The sequence below is a fragment of the Zonotrichia leucophrys genome, chromosome 2 (assembly GCF_028769735.1).
Source record: "Zonotrichia leucophrys gambelii isolate GWCS_2022_RI chromosome 2, RI_Zleu_2.0, whole genome shotgun sequence".
NCBI classification, from domain to species: domain Eukaryota; kingdom Metazoa; phylum Chordata; class Aves; order Passeriformes; family Passerellidae; genus Zonotrichia; species Zonotrichia leucophrys.
In genome coordinates this window covers 148,511,439-148,521,311 of record NC_088171.1, presented here as the reverse complement: position 1 = coordinate 148,521,311, position 9,873 = coordinate 148,511,439, and positions in this window count along the sequence as shown.

Sequence of the window (9,873 nt, the reverse complement as noted above, 5' to 3'; positions counted from 1 at the left end):
AGACAAAGAAGCCAAACCCCACCCTGTGCCACTGAAACTGCCTTTGTTCTGTGGGAAATCTCCTCCACAGGCCATAGCCCAGGCAATGTGATAGCAGGATCATTTCAGAGTGGTTTGCTTTAGTCCCTACAATGCTTGTAATTGCCAAGGAGGATTTTTCAGATGAGATTAGCACAGACTTTGGGGATATACAGTTACAGAGCTATGGGCTTTAATGGTGCCAGTGGTGCAGAGCACTCTGCCTGCTGGCTGGAGCCTTGAGGGACAGGGATTGCTAATGCTGCTGCAGGGCACTGGGGTGGGAGTTTTCCATCCTCCTGAAGGCAGCTGAACACCAAGTTTAGCTGTCCAAGGGACTTCTCAGCCCTCTGTCCCTGCTCCCCTTTTCCACACTGGGAACAGCAAGACCTCAGTATGGTCATTAATGTTCAGGCTTGTTGGTGTAAAATTAGTTTTACCCTTTATGGGGTACGCTCAGAAAAGGACACTGAATGTCTCAGAAAGCACACTCAGTTCAGTTATTGCTATCAGTACTGAGATGTTAATTTCTGAAAAAAAAAAAACAAGTTTCAAATGATTCATTTCTGCATAGGCAAAGATTAAAAAACCCTGTTAAATACCAAAGCCTTTATTCTCCTGTGTGTGCTAACCTAGCCCTTCAAGGAAATTTTTGGCACATGTGTGTCACTAATCAGACCCATTCTCATTAGAGTACAGCTGTTTTAGCATCTTTCTGTAACCCTCATGGATCTCTCCAAGGCACTGAGTCAATAAGTGATTTTAAATTAACTGCTCTCTCCAGATCATGCATTAGGGGTCTGTGATGGGTCTCTCTCTCAGAAAAGGAAGCCACAGGCAGAGCAGGGCTGGGTGCTGGTCCTTCATGGACAGTGGGATCTCCATTATTGACCTTGAATCTCTCTTAACCAACACTGTGAGCAGACAAAGAGCCACCACATGGACCAGGAGGGCAGGAAGGTGGGTTAAAGCAATCTTGGCTCATATCAGTTGTTGTGATGAATTCAGGCATCTGGAACAGGAGCTAAGACAAATTAATGTGTGGTGCTGTTGAATGGTGGCACTGGAACACTCAGCCCCAGACAATGAACTGCAGCAACCAGTGTAAAGCATTCTCTGCTGGCTCAGAAGTGACAAATTATTTCAGTTAGGTTCAGAGCTAGCTGGTAACTATTCCAGCTGGCATATGTTAAGTGCTAGGCACCTTCACTGCACTGTATGCTGATGTTAAATTGTACTAAAAGAGGGGCTCTGTTAGCAGTCTGGCCATTGACTTTAATGAAATAGCTAATTTGATCATTTTAATTATGAGTTGAGGCAAAGCAAGAGCATAAATGTTAAAATATCATTTCATGCCAGTAGAGAGAAAAGCTGACATTTACTTTAACTAAGGACTAGATTGCTGAGAATGAAGGGAGAGATAATGAGCAAATGCAAAGGAAAACAGGAATGAAAAGGTGAGACAATCTGAAAGCTGACAAGACACTACAAGGACATGACCTGGAGCTAGAGAGGGCTGGAAAAACCTTCAGGATGGGAGAACATGAGAAGTTCAGTGAAAAGGTTCCATGTGCTTTTTAGTCAGGAAGAATCTCGGTGCTGAAAAATGGAGCCTCTCTTTCCTGCAGTTCTGAAACAAAGCATTGGATATCATACAGACAACAACATCTCTGGATTATCTTCTGAATGGAATTATTTTTGCATTTGTAAAGCTAAATTTGATCAAATTCCTACAGGAAGAGAAGCAGGAACACAGACTGTCTTTTTGTTTGTTGGTTTGTTTAAATAAATAAAGCCATACTTTCACTGTGACAGGCTAACAGCTACAACAAGTTCCAACAATGTTAGCAGAGAACAGGTTTCTAAGACAGAAAGGAAAATGGGATTATGCAATCCCTCCAATACCAGAAGCAGGATAGAATTACCAAAGCACTGCAATTGCAAACCACTGAGGCACCAAAGTACCTTCTCCTCCATTGACTGAGTTCTTTATCTGCTGTAGCCCTTTGTGAGGTGTGTGGATTTTACACGAATCATCTAAATTCCCTAAGTGAACTTGTGGCATAGAAATTTTAACACTGGTCTCACTGAAGGCCAAAATGTTGTTGCCCAGACTTGGCAGGGGGTTCAGTCACTCTGTGTTTGGGGCTCATTTAGAATTTGGATGGACATGGGGCTGTGAGAAGCCTGGCTATGTCTGAGGTGGATGAACTCCTGCTTTATAAACCTTACGGTAGAGCCAAAAGATTTTCCAATAGTTTTTCTTTTAAACCATTTTTTGTCTTTATTAAGAAGTAAATTGACTGCAGAGAGCTGTGTCAACACCTCTACCCAAGAGCTGAAGCCTGGTGCTCCCATTCCCTACACAGACTTAACATGGGTTTGGGAAAGACCCATGCTGTTAATTGCTGTTAATCAGCACCCTCACCAGGAGATCCTGAATGGTATCTGATGGGAATTCAGAGCTGGAGGAAAGTTTCTTCATCAGAAATTTCTCATGAGAACATGTTTCCTTACAAAAGAAATTCCCTGTTTCTAATAAATTTATTAGCAATATTGCAAAGAGAGAATGCTTGCCTCACGTTAAGAATTTTTGTTCTTCCCAATCCAGCAGAGAGAAATTCCCCAAGACCTCACATTCTAGAGGAGTGCCTTGATCTTCCTTTAAAGGTATATAATATCTGACAATTTCAGTTGTTTATTGTTTGCATAACTGGATGCAGTGGATGGATTGGGTCAAATTCCCAGCAGGTGTAAATAACACTGTTGGCAGCTTTGAAGCTGCATTTTCTCTGGTTTTTGTCAGCTAAAGATTTTGGTTTGCCTTTGAGTTTGTCCTATGGTGGTTTGAAATCTTGTTTGTGTGGGCCTGACTGGGGAACAGTTGTAAGGAAATTTGGTTCCCATAAGTGCTGGACAGGTATTGGGGGAGCAGATTTGGCCTTTGTGTCTGCATTGCTTTTGGTTGAGGTTTCTGATCTGCACAGGTTTCCTGTGGGCAACGCTGCAATTTCTCTAAGATGCAGTTTCCTGTCTGGAAGATGAGTGTAGTAATTCAGCACTGAATTTCTCCTCAGTCAAGTGATGCAAGGAGAAATCCATTAATGCAAGGCAATTGGGTAATGGGGTAATGGTGACTATGAGCATCATGAATACCTGGAGTTAGTCCTGCAGAAATGCACTCTTATATTTGTAGGGAGATAAGAGCCATGCTTTTCTATCTGTTACTAAACCAATTGACATTCTGTGTTGAAAAAGCACAAGACAGGGAAATAAATATCCTAATTGCAGTTCCACAGAAGAATCATGTGGAAATAAAGAATGGAAAATTGAAAAGTGCTGTTTTAACTTCTGTTGTCATTTGTTCTGCCAAGCTATGTGAAGGTTTTGAAAAATAAAAGTGCTATTTTGTGGCTCCTGCTCTCCCTCTGTAATCATCCCCTTTCTCTTCTCTAAAGCACCATGACAGTGTGTCAGTTAATAGTGATCTTACATAGAATTAAATTTTCCCTTTCTCCTCATATCCCCTAGATTCAGCTCCAGGTTAAGCCTGGAGCTCCTACTCTATTCCTTAACTGCAGAAGTTGGGCTAGGATGGATTTAATGACATATTCATAATAGATGCTTTGGGCTAAATCCTAAATGTCTTTTCGTTCATTCTCAGTCTCTGCTCATGCAAACTGCCAGTGAAACCAGACATTTCCACCAAACTCTGACTTTGATTTTCCAGACTTCAAGACACGCAGAGAACCAAGCCCTGAGTAAGGTTCTTCTTCCCATAAATGAAGAAAAGAAGCTGTAGCCCAGAGGAGTGCAGAGCTGCCCCATGCTGCAGAGCCAGGAGCACAAACCTCTGCTGGTGCCCCATGAAGGTCATCCCAAGCTGTTGTTTAGTGTCATGACAGAAATGATCCTCCCTGAGGATTTGTGTCAGCTGGTGGCATCAGGGGTCAGCAGGCAAACCGAATCCAGGGAAGTGAGAAGCAGGGAAAGAGGCATGGAGTCAGGAGAGGAAGAGCAAGATAAACAGAGTACGAGGGCCAGAGTAACTGCGAGGTGGGAGGAGAAGCTGAACGATGGCGGAGGATGTGATAACAGATGAGGCTGCTATAAGAAGCCTTAACTATTAGTAGTGTATCAGTCTTCTGTTTTACTTAGCAGTGTGCTAGAAAGTGTGATGAATTCAGTGTTGTGCAGCCTGTGGAGGGATGGTGCTGTGTGTGTTTGAAATGCAGAATGTGCCGCGGTCTGGAGCGTACCTCAGCCCCAGTTTTATCTTGCACACCTGACACTTGCTGCAGTGGGAAGTGGAGTGCAGTTTATTTCACAATATATGAAAAACATTCAATCATGTGCCCTGCTGTCTCATCCTCTGCTGTGCTAAGAGGATGAGATTGATAGTAAGTGGTCTTATGAAGCTATCAAGCAGCTTCATATTCAGAGCTCAGATTTCTGCCTTTTCAGTCTGCTCAAAAAAGCCCTTTGCAAGACTTTCCAATCTGCCCAATGGGTCTTTTCAATCTGTCAGAAATTATTTAACCTTGCCAAGGCATGATCTTCAGAGAAAACCAAAAAGTCCTGAGCTCCTCCTTCTCCATCTACTTTTCATGGCTTGGCAGGCCAGAAATATAATTTGCCATTGTCTCATAAACTTTTGACCTGCCACTCTTGTGGGTTATTTATTGTGGCCTTAGAGCAGGTTTGGGGAGGAAGAGCCCAGCAGTGCCCTGAGCACACAGTGAAGGACCAGGACCAGCACCAGTGCTGAAGATTGCAATGCAAGTTGTTTTCCATTACCATCTGTATGGCAGATTATCTTTGTCAAGTGGGCAGTTTGCTTTATCTCTCTCTCTGAGTGACCACATTCATACCTCCCTCTGGAGGAGACATCTGCTGATAACAGACTATTGAATGTCACTGCATGACTGATAAGGACTATGGCATCCCATTGTGAGATGCTCCGCCCAGGGGGAGGAGCCAAGCACTGCTACCCAGATATAATCCAGAGGTTTTGAGGCACCAGCATGGTTTTTTTCCACTAGATTCCCCAGAGGAACAGCAGCTGCCTCTTCTTCCACTGGATCTTTGGAGGAAGAATACATCCTTCTCTACAGGACCCTCTTGCTCCAGCAGAACTACACCTGACTCTCCAGGAGGGCTGCAGCCACATTTCCAATGGGACTGCCACCAACACCCTGACCCACAGGGTGTCAGGTTGGGTTCTGACTCTGTCAGAGTTGTTCTAGTGTACTGCATTGTTTATTTTAGCCTTTTAATTTTTTTCCTTTCCCTAGTAAAGAACTGTTATTTCCTGCCTGAGAGCCTCTTAATTTAAAATTTATAGCAATTCAGAAGGGTGGGGAGGGTTTACATTGTCCATTTCAGGGGAGGCTCCTGCCTTCCTTAGCAGACTCCTTTCTTTCCAAACCAAGGCAACCAGCCATGCTCCTTGGCCACCACAATCTTTTCACTGGCCAAGCAGCATTGCCCCGGGCTGTGAGGAGGTGTGAGCAGCCTCTGTCTACCTCAGCTGGCACCAAGTCCTGAAAGCAGTGTGGCTGTCCAGCAGAAACCTTGTGCTGCAGTCACACAGCTTGCTTTGCTGGTGGGGAAAAGCTCCTGAGCTTATGCAAAGCTTTGCTTTGCAGGCAGGAGTCTGCAGACACTTGCAAAGATGCCTTTCCACTATAGTTTAGCAGTAGAGAAATTAATCCACTCCAGACATAAAATTAATCTCAGGGAGTGTCTGTTTAAACAGCAAGTTTCCCTCCTAAATTGTCTTTTCAGGAGAATAGCTGGGAGGTGTTTTATAGGTGCTTTAATGCCCCTCAGATATTGGAACACACAAGGGTTCTTCATCTGCACTAAGGCACATTGGGAACTGAAAACTGAAGAGCTAGTGGAGATCTGGCTCTTTTTTTCCTTCTCACATATCTTCTCTTGACATGCAAGCACAGGCAAAAGTCTCTGCAGTGTGATGTCCATGCAGAAAAAAGCCTTAGCAAGAGATGTGCTCAGAAATCTTCAAGGCACACAGTTCAGGACAGAGTTCAGGTCTGAGAGTCCACTTTATTACGCCAGTATCAGGCCAGTGATAACTTCACTGGACATAATGTGCCTTTCCCAAAAATCCCCTGGGTTTGGAACATTGCATGACAGACTGCCTGTCCCCCTGAGGAAAATAAAATGTGGGTGCTATCTGTTCCCTCCTCTACTTTGTTGCCTTCAAGAAAAAATGCCAAGAGGATTCATCCAGAGTCTCCAGACAGCTGGAAAAGCTGCAGACACAGCTGAAGTGGACATTGATAAACATTTTCTGAGTTCTGACTGCAATTTTTTTCTGCCCAGTGTCAAATGACTGATTGTACCATCTCCCTCCTAGCCCCACATCCTCAGCATCCAATTTCTCCGCTCACTTCCTTCCTCAGTCTCCTACATCTTCATTCCAGTCAGCTTTTTCCCCCATCTTGGTTAGATCCCCTGCATGATGACCTTTGCTGTCATTCTTTTCACTCTCTTTGTGCATTCTGCCCTTACCACTGATCTTTTATGTCTTGCACATCCATAGTGTGAGCCACCAGTGGCAGCCATCCCTTTTATTGACTGTTCCTTCAGGATGGACTTACAGAGCCTGGCTGGCAGTTGAGCATCTCTAAACCTTCTAGGAAGCACAGTTTTTAAACTTCTACTTTGGTGACTTAGATGCATTACACAGAATCACAGAATCATCACAGAATCATCACAGAATCATCACAGAATCACAGAATGGGTCAGGTTGGAAGGGGCCACAGTGGCTTATCTGGTCCAGCCTCCCTGGTCCAGCAGGGCCATCCCAGAGCACAGGCACAGGATTGTGTCCAGAGAGGTCTGGAATATCCACTGAGGGAGATCCCACACTCTCTCTGGGCAATCTGTTCAGGGCTTGGTCACTGTACAGGGAAGAAATTATTCCTGATGTCCAGGTGGAACTTCCTGGGATCAGTTCCTGCCCGTTCCTCTTGTCCCATTGCTGGGCACACTGAGCAGAGCCTGGGCCCTGCTCTGAGCCCTCCCTGCAGATACTGACAGGGATGAGGTCCCCTCTCAGTTGTATCTTCTTGAGGCTGAACAGCCCCAGCTCCCTCAGCCTTTCCTTGTAAGAGAAATGCTCCAGTCCTTTAATCACATTTTGTTGTGGCCCAGATCCAGGAGCTCCAAGTCTTTCTTGTCCTGAAGAGCCCAGGACTGGACCCAGCACTCTGAATGTGCCTCACTAGGGCTGAGTAGAGGGACAGGATCACCTCCCTTGATCTGCTCTTCCCAATGCACCCCAGGATCCCCTGGGCCTTCTTGGCCACAAGGCCACACTGCTGGCTCAGGGACAGACTGTTGTCCACCAGGACCCCCATGTCCTTCTCTGCAGAGTGGTTTTCCATCAGATCAGCTCTCAGCTTGTGCTGGTGCCTGATCATTCCTTCCCAGGTGCAGGATCCATTTACCTCTGTTGAATTTCAGACAGTCTTCCCTGCCCATCTCTCCCACCTAATGAGGTCCTTCTGCATGGCTGCACAGCTCTCTGGGGTATTGGCCACTGCTCCCAGCTTTGTGTCATCAGCAAACCTGCTGAGGAGGCATCTGCCCCTCATCCAAGTATTTTAGATCTAAGTTAAAAAATACCAGGCCCAGTATTGGACCCTGGGGGTATTGTGGATTGTCAAGAAAAACCAAGTGTCTCAGGATGATGAGATGTGACACCATGAAGATATAAAGGCAGCAGTGCCATGCTAAGTTGTCAACTTTTGTAGCCAAGAGACACAAAACTACAGAAATTCTTGCTGTGTTGTGAGCAGCCACAAGGAAGAAATGCTGTCCCAAAGCACTGCTCTGTAATAATCAGGATACAGCAATCTGCATTTGGTTCATGCTCTGCCACTAATTCATTTGTTGGGCTTGTAACCACATAACAATGCTGTGCTTCAGAGCAACCATCTGCAAACTGAGTGTAGCACTTACTGAATCACAGGCGTGTTGTGAGTCTTCATCAATCAATTGTGGTTTTAAAAGGAATCTCAACTCCTGGCCCAAAAGTGTAAATCATCATAATTTATATCCTTGTTAGATTATTTTTTTTTATATACAGGACTTCTTTTTTCTATTCTTTTCTCATAACAAATGTATACCAGGTCAATACTCAGTGGGTTATTCCTGATTTAAACGTGTGTAAGAGAGCTATAAGAAGCAAATCTTTCATCTTCAGATAGAGGAAGGCTCTTAATAATGTATCCATTTACACACCCTCAAAAATGGAAGCTGTTTAAGAGCTTTGTTTGACTTCAACAGCAGGAAAATGTGCACCTCACTTTGCTCAGCATCAATCCTTTTTAAAGCATATTGTGTGTTTACAAGCTATCTTGAGCACCGAAATTGGTTTTAGATCTGGGCAGTTATTAAAGGTTCACTTTCCTTCCCTCCTCCAGTTTCAAAATAAGTGATAATATGAGGTGGTGGGAAATTGTCTCCAGGAGCTGGTGCTGCCTTTGCCCAGACTCTGAGTTTCTCAGGAAAGGTTTTCACTGAGGTAAATATCCTGCCTGATCTCTACCAGTAACACTATAATCTTCCTTTCAAAGAAACAGTTCAGCTTTTTGTGTATATACAGGTTGGAATTTATTTTGGAAAATACCCGTAAGAGACCCTGGCAGAGCTGAATGTAATCGAATTAGCTGAGGTTTAAGCTGCTGCTATGGTCTTGCTTCCATTTCAACACAGTCAGATACAGTTATAACAATGTTCAGCACCAGCCTTTTAATTGCTAGCCAGTCCAACCACTCTCTGAATTTGTAGAGATAAAGCTGGCACTTCCAGCATGTCTGTGGAGATGAGGGGAGAAGCTTTTCTTCCACTTGCTCCTCAACAGATTGGCTTGGTTGGCCTTAAGGTAGAGCTCAAAGCAGCATCCACAACTGGAATATTCAGGGATTATGTTGGAATATTCAGGCCATGGAGCACTGAAGCAGCTTGGCAAGAGCTGCAAGTGGAGGTAGTGGGGACACCCCACCAGGTGCCATTGAAATTTGTCAGATCTGGGGCAAGGTTGCAGCTGGGCACCCCATTCCTCCCAAAGTGTTTCCATTACTGGGAGGCAGTCAGATCATAAACAATGGGAGTAGAGGCCAGAAAAAATATGTTAAAACAAAATGTACTGTGAAAATGATGGAGGTAACTCCAGGGTGAGTGTATTCATGTGTCCTCTAATAGGAAAAAAATTAGAAGGAGGTGTGGAAGACCCCAGTCAATCTTTTCCAAATAAAAAAGGATGAGAATACATTAACCATTTATTCCAAAGAGAAAAAAGCTGGATCCTGCTGCACAAGCAATTAAAAGAGAGAAGCAAGATAAACCAGGAAATTTCATTCACATTTCATTCAGCATTATTCTAAATATTCTAAGCAATTTTTTTCTGGACAGAAAAGGACAATTCCACAGTAAACACACATGACAGCTCATATTTTGCCTTTACTGTGGCATTCCATTAGTAACAGTTGCAGCTTATTGCACTAGATAGCAAGCCCCCTCAGCAACTGCTTTCCTTCTTCAGTGGTGGTTTTAATGAAATGCACATTTTCCACCACTTCATTCAGAAATTGTTGCACCAAAATACAGTACCCATTGCTGCAGGAAGATGTCTCTCCCAGAGCTCTGCATCTCTGCAGCTCAGTTGCTTCTGGTGACAATGGTGAGGGCTGTACCTGCTTAGGGATATTCTGTTTTACCTTGCCAGGGTTTTCCTCAAAGATGTATTCTTCATCAGGGGCAGGTTTGGTATGGGAATTATTCATTTAAAATATGCATCAAATATCACATTGAGGCATCAGC